Genomic DNA, 5,424 nt, shown 5'->3' on the forward strand with positions numbered 1-5,424 from the left:
ATCGTTTAATTTATTATTAGGTTTATAAATACACTTTCCTGTGTGATAGGGGTTGTAATATTAATATATAATAATATTCCTATATATTCATTATACATTGTATTTCCATATTATTTTACTTTGCTCATTAGTCATTTCTCATCATGTTTCCCTTATTATTATTGTTATTAAATATATATCCTATCCTTCCATTCCGTCTCCCTTTGAGAACAGTGAGTTCTTGCACTATTGTGTTTGTTGACATTCTAACCGTGATACATAACTAATTTGCATATACTTAAATGATTGACGTTCGGAGGATTCCTCTCATTCCCCTGGTAATGCTATGAACTGTAGGTAATTCCTTTGCCAAAGTCAGCATCGATGCTGACTTTGGCAAAGGGTGCATAAAGGGGCGGGGCTGAGCCCTCACTGACTTACCAATTTCAAATGGGACAGCCCTCAGGCCCTCACAGACTTCACATGAACGCGCAGCTAAATCAGTGAGGGCTCATTGAGTCAGCACGGATTGGGATTGGGCCTTTGGCAAAGAAATTACCCACAGTTCATAGCGTTACCAGGGGAATCCTCATTCCTCCGAACGTCAATCATTTAAGTATGCAAATTAGTTATATATCACGGTTAGAATGTCAACAAACAATAGTGCTTTGTCACTGTTCTCAAAGGGAGACGGAATGGAAGGATAGGATATACAGGTATATTTAATAACAATAATAATAATACAACCCCTATCACACAGGAAAGTGTATTTATAAAACTAATAATAAAATATCAGCTTAAATACTAAAATAGACATGATAGTATTGTGTGAAAATAGCAAATCTACAAGCTTCTGCTCTTGGTCTAATTGGAGGTTAAACCACGTATTCCCTAACCTGACTTTGCCAGATGGGGGCGGTATTGGGTAACCATGTTCCCCAACACCACAACCATCTGGGACCTCTCAGGGAGTTCAGCTAACACCGAACCGCTCCCGGTTCGAACCAATCAGCGTGAGCTAAGGGCGGGATATGTGCGAAACCGGATGTGAAGCTATATAGACACGTCAATATGATTGGTTGTGTTTGCACGCCCACACGGTGATAGACAGACGGTCCCATCCAATCATCTACCAAGTATCTTGAAAAAAAGGAACAGCCCCGTCATCGAATTTGCTTCCGCGATCCCAGATCCCAATAAGCTGTGAAACAAATTTTGTAGCAAGCTTCTTGGATCTGGCAGCGTCAGGTTACGTATTCCCTGCTCTAAGGTCCATTTGTGTGCACTAGATGTATACTGTATTGCTGTAAGCACAGAGTATCTTTTCATCTTTTATCTTTGTCATCATAAGTATGTTGTTGCTATACCTGACGACTGAACTCAATAAAAGTCTACTTATACCTAAATGCTTAGCTTTGAGCACATGCATGCAAACATGAGCACTGACAATTAACTTACAATTTTACACAATATTCAGAAAGCCCCTACATTTCTGTGGGAGAGATATGGAGACTGTACTGGTCCACGACAATACTGCATCATGGAAGGTAAGCACGTTGTTAAATCGGGAGCTTGTGTTACAATGTCATTCTCCCCAGCTTGAACATTGTTATTAAAAAAAAAAAAAACGTTGGTGTGTCATTGAAAAGTAATAAGACTGCATTTAAAAGACGCACGCACGCGCACGCGCACACGCACGCGCACGCGCACACGCACACGCACACACACGCACACACACACTGTGCTGCCTTTGGAATGGCAGTTTGGTAAATGTTTACAGGTTTTACTGCCCTCCAGTGGTGGAAGTAGAAAGTGAAACGAAACTCAGTAGGGCCAGCATTTCCCAGTAAAACGAAACTCAGTTGAGTCAGCATTTCCCCACAGAACAGTGAGCTGTGCACATGGTCTGCTGAGAATTCTTCTTATATGCCTTTGCCTTGGACATTATTTGTCTGTAAGTACATTTTAGTTGTAGTTAATCAATGGGATGTTCATGATGAATGATGTTTGCAACTTTCCTGTGTAAGCTAGGTTAATTGTTTGTTTGGTAATAGTGTAAGCACATGTTAGCTTAACAACATTTAGCTTACTGCAGCAGTAGCTGCAGTGCTTTCTGTGTTTCAACTTTGTGTTCCTACTAGTTCAATGCAAATAGCCTACAATGCATACTATTACTCACACACATTTACCTGTGTGTTAATTCCTTTGTTGTGTTTATTTACAGTACATGTGTGCTAATTCATTTTTATGTTTATTTCTGTACTGTTTCAGTTTTACAAAATTACCTGTGGAGACTTCAGTAAATTCAAGAAAAGTCAAGCCTTGTCTCTTTATTGGAGGATCTCAGAACACTGTTAACTAGCTGTCTAGCTGCACATAGGCACGTGTTGCAAGGGCAGCACAGTAAAAAGACAACAAGTACAGCGGGCTCCGCACAAGATCATAATCAGCAATCATGAGTACACGCTCAGGAAAGAAATACACAATGAATGTTAATGATGAACAAGAAGAGGAGAAAGAGGATTCAGAAATCCCGGCACTAACAGAACAAGAGGAGGAGCATGAGGCATCTCAAGCTGATTCTGTCAAGTCTTCACACAAGTCTTCACACAAGTCTTCGCACAAGGCCTCTCACAAGTCTTCAATCAAATCTAAATCTAACGCATCCTCTAAGGCATCCAGTCAGTCATCACGATCCTCAATAACGTCTTTATATGTAAAAGCACAGGCTAAGGCAAAGGCTGCTCAGGCTGAAGTGGCATTTGCTAAACAAGAAGCTGAAGTGATCAAACAAAAGGCTGAACTTGACGCCACCTTCCATATTCTCCAGTCTCAGAGGGCTGCTGCTGCTGCCTCTGCTGAAGCCGCAGTCTATGAGGAAGCTGTGGAGAGTGAAAGTGAGGACGAATACCAGGACGTGGAAGAACACCCTGTTCTACAACAAGCTCTCAACTCAGCACAACTTACCAGAGAGTACGTGCAGCAGCATGCTAATCAAACACTGGTGCCCCCTGCTCTACAACAATCTGTCATCCCAGCACAACATGCTAATCAAACACCATTGCCCCCGGTTCTTCAGCAGCCTCTCAACTCAGTGCAACGTGCTAAAGAATACGTCCAGCAGTTTCCCAAGCACTCACCAGTGAGTTCACCTGAGAGGGACGAGAAGCCTTTAAGAACCCCTGGTGCTAATCCAGCTGTTGACAAAAGCACCCATGTTAACCAACTTCCACAGTATGGAAGTGTTGAAATTAAAAGAGAAGAGCCAACAAAGAGCACACAACCAACCAAGACATACCTCAATCTTCCCCAACACTCAGGCAATCCTTTTAAAGACTACTACTCACCTGAGCCTCCAGGTGCACAAGACTTTGCTAGATACCTGATACGCAGAGAATTGATCAGTTCAGGTCTTCTTCAATTTGACGATCAACCTGAGCATTACATGTCATGGAAAGCGTCCTTTCACAGTACAACTAAGGACTTAAACATGTCAGCCAGGGAAGAATTGGACCTGATGACAAAATGGCTTGGGCCTGAGTCATCAGAACAGGCTAAAACCATCCGCTCTGTATATGTTCTCAAACCTGAAGCAGGTCTCTACACCGTCTGGCAACGTCTGGAAGAATGTTATGGGGCGCCAGAGGTCATCGAAGATGCACTGCTAAAAAAGATTGACAACTTTCCAAAACTAAATAACGGAGACAATATCAAGCTAAGAGAACTAGGTGACATTCTCTTGGAATTGGAGGATACTCCTCGTGGGGTAAAACCCATTGTGGAGAAACTCCCATACAGCCTCCAGGAGAAATGGAGAGCTCTGGGATCCAAGTACAAAGAGGAGAATAGAGTGACTTTTCCACCTTTTTGTGTCTTCTCTAGGTTCGTGAGAAACCAGGCAAAGGTGAGGAATGATCCAAGCTTCTTTTCTCCCACATCCGACAGTTATTGTACACCACAAACAGAGAAACCTGCAAAGTCCAGCTGGAAAGCCTCTGTAAGTGCACACACGACTGATGTTGTTGCAGAATCGCTGGATGATAGTGACAACATACCTGTTCAACAGAAATTGGAGGGACCAAATATGCAATGTCCTATACACAAGATGCCCCACCCACTGAAAAAGTGTAAAGTATTCAGAGGAAAACCCATGGAAGAACGCAAAGCATACCTGAGAGAGAACAGAATTTGCTACAGATGCTGTGGGTCCACGCAACACGTGGCGAAAGACTGTAAGGTGGCAATAATGTGCTTTGAGTGTAATAGCGACAAACACACCACTGCCTTGCATCCAGGTCCTCCTCCTCAAGAGGCTTCAGAGAGTATTCAGGCTGACAAGCAAGACAGCGGGGAGCCAAGTGGGAGTACAGTCACCTCAAGTTGCACAAAGATATGTGTAAGTGGAGAAAGCCCACACTCCTACTCCAAGATCTGTTTGGTAAAAGTACATCCTGCAGGACAAAAAGGGAGCGCTATTAAGATGTACGCGGTGCTCGATGAGCAAAGTAACAAGTCTCTAGCCAAGACAGAGTTCTTTGACCTCTTCAAGGTCGAGGCCAATTCATCTCATTATACACTGAGAACCTGTTCAGGGACAACAGAGACGTCAGGTAGAAGAGCTAGTAACTTCATCATCGAGTCTATTGATGGAAAATTACAACTTCCTTTACCTACCCTAATCGAGTGCGACATGGTTCCTGATGATAGGACAGCAATACCCTCACCAGAAGTGGCACAGCATCACTCCCACCTACGGCCAATTGCCAAGAAGATGCAACCTGTGGACCCAGGCGCTCCAATCCTCTTGCTCTTAGGAAGAGACATCTTAAGGGTGCACAAGGTGCGTGAGCTAATAAACGGGCCCCACAATGCTCCTTACGCGCAGCGACTAGACCTAGGATGGGTCGTCGTGGGTGAAGTGTGCTTGGAAACAGTCCACAAACCATCAGAGGTCAATGTATACAAAGCAAACGTTCTGCAAAGGGGTCACACATCCTGTTTCAGCCCATACCCAAAAAGCATCCAAGTGACTGAAGGCTACAGTGGTATGATACAGCATCGTGGTTCCAACTCTACAGCCTGTAAGGAAGATGCAGGTCCCACAGAGAGGACAGACAACCTTGGGTGTAGTCCAAGGATGACAACAAATCAGCACTACCCATGTCCCTGACCATCATGGACAAACATGTCTATCAGAGCAGCTCACACTGAGCTGATTCTATGTCAACTGACACCTTCACCAATGCTCTGAAGAACAGAATTGTGAAGATGTTTCTGAGGCCAGTCTCAGAGTTCTTAGTTCCCCAGCCAGACTTCTTGAAAGAACTTTTACGTTATTGCTTGCATCCAAGGACATTCCCTTAAGGTTGATATAGTGATACAATGTTATTGTACCAAAGCGGGGAGTGTGCTGCCTTTGGAATGGCAGTTTGGTAAATGTTTACA

This window comes from Protomyctophum parallelum (assembly GCF_964188405.1).
Source record: "Protomyctophum parallelum genome assembly, chromosome: 1".
In the NCBI taxonomy this organism is placed as follows: domain Eukaryota; kingdom Metazoa; phylum Chordata; class Actinopteri; order Myctophiformes; family Myctophidae; genus Protomyctophum; species Protomyctophum parallelum.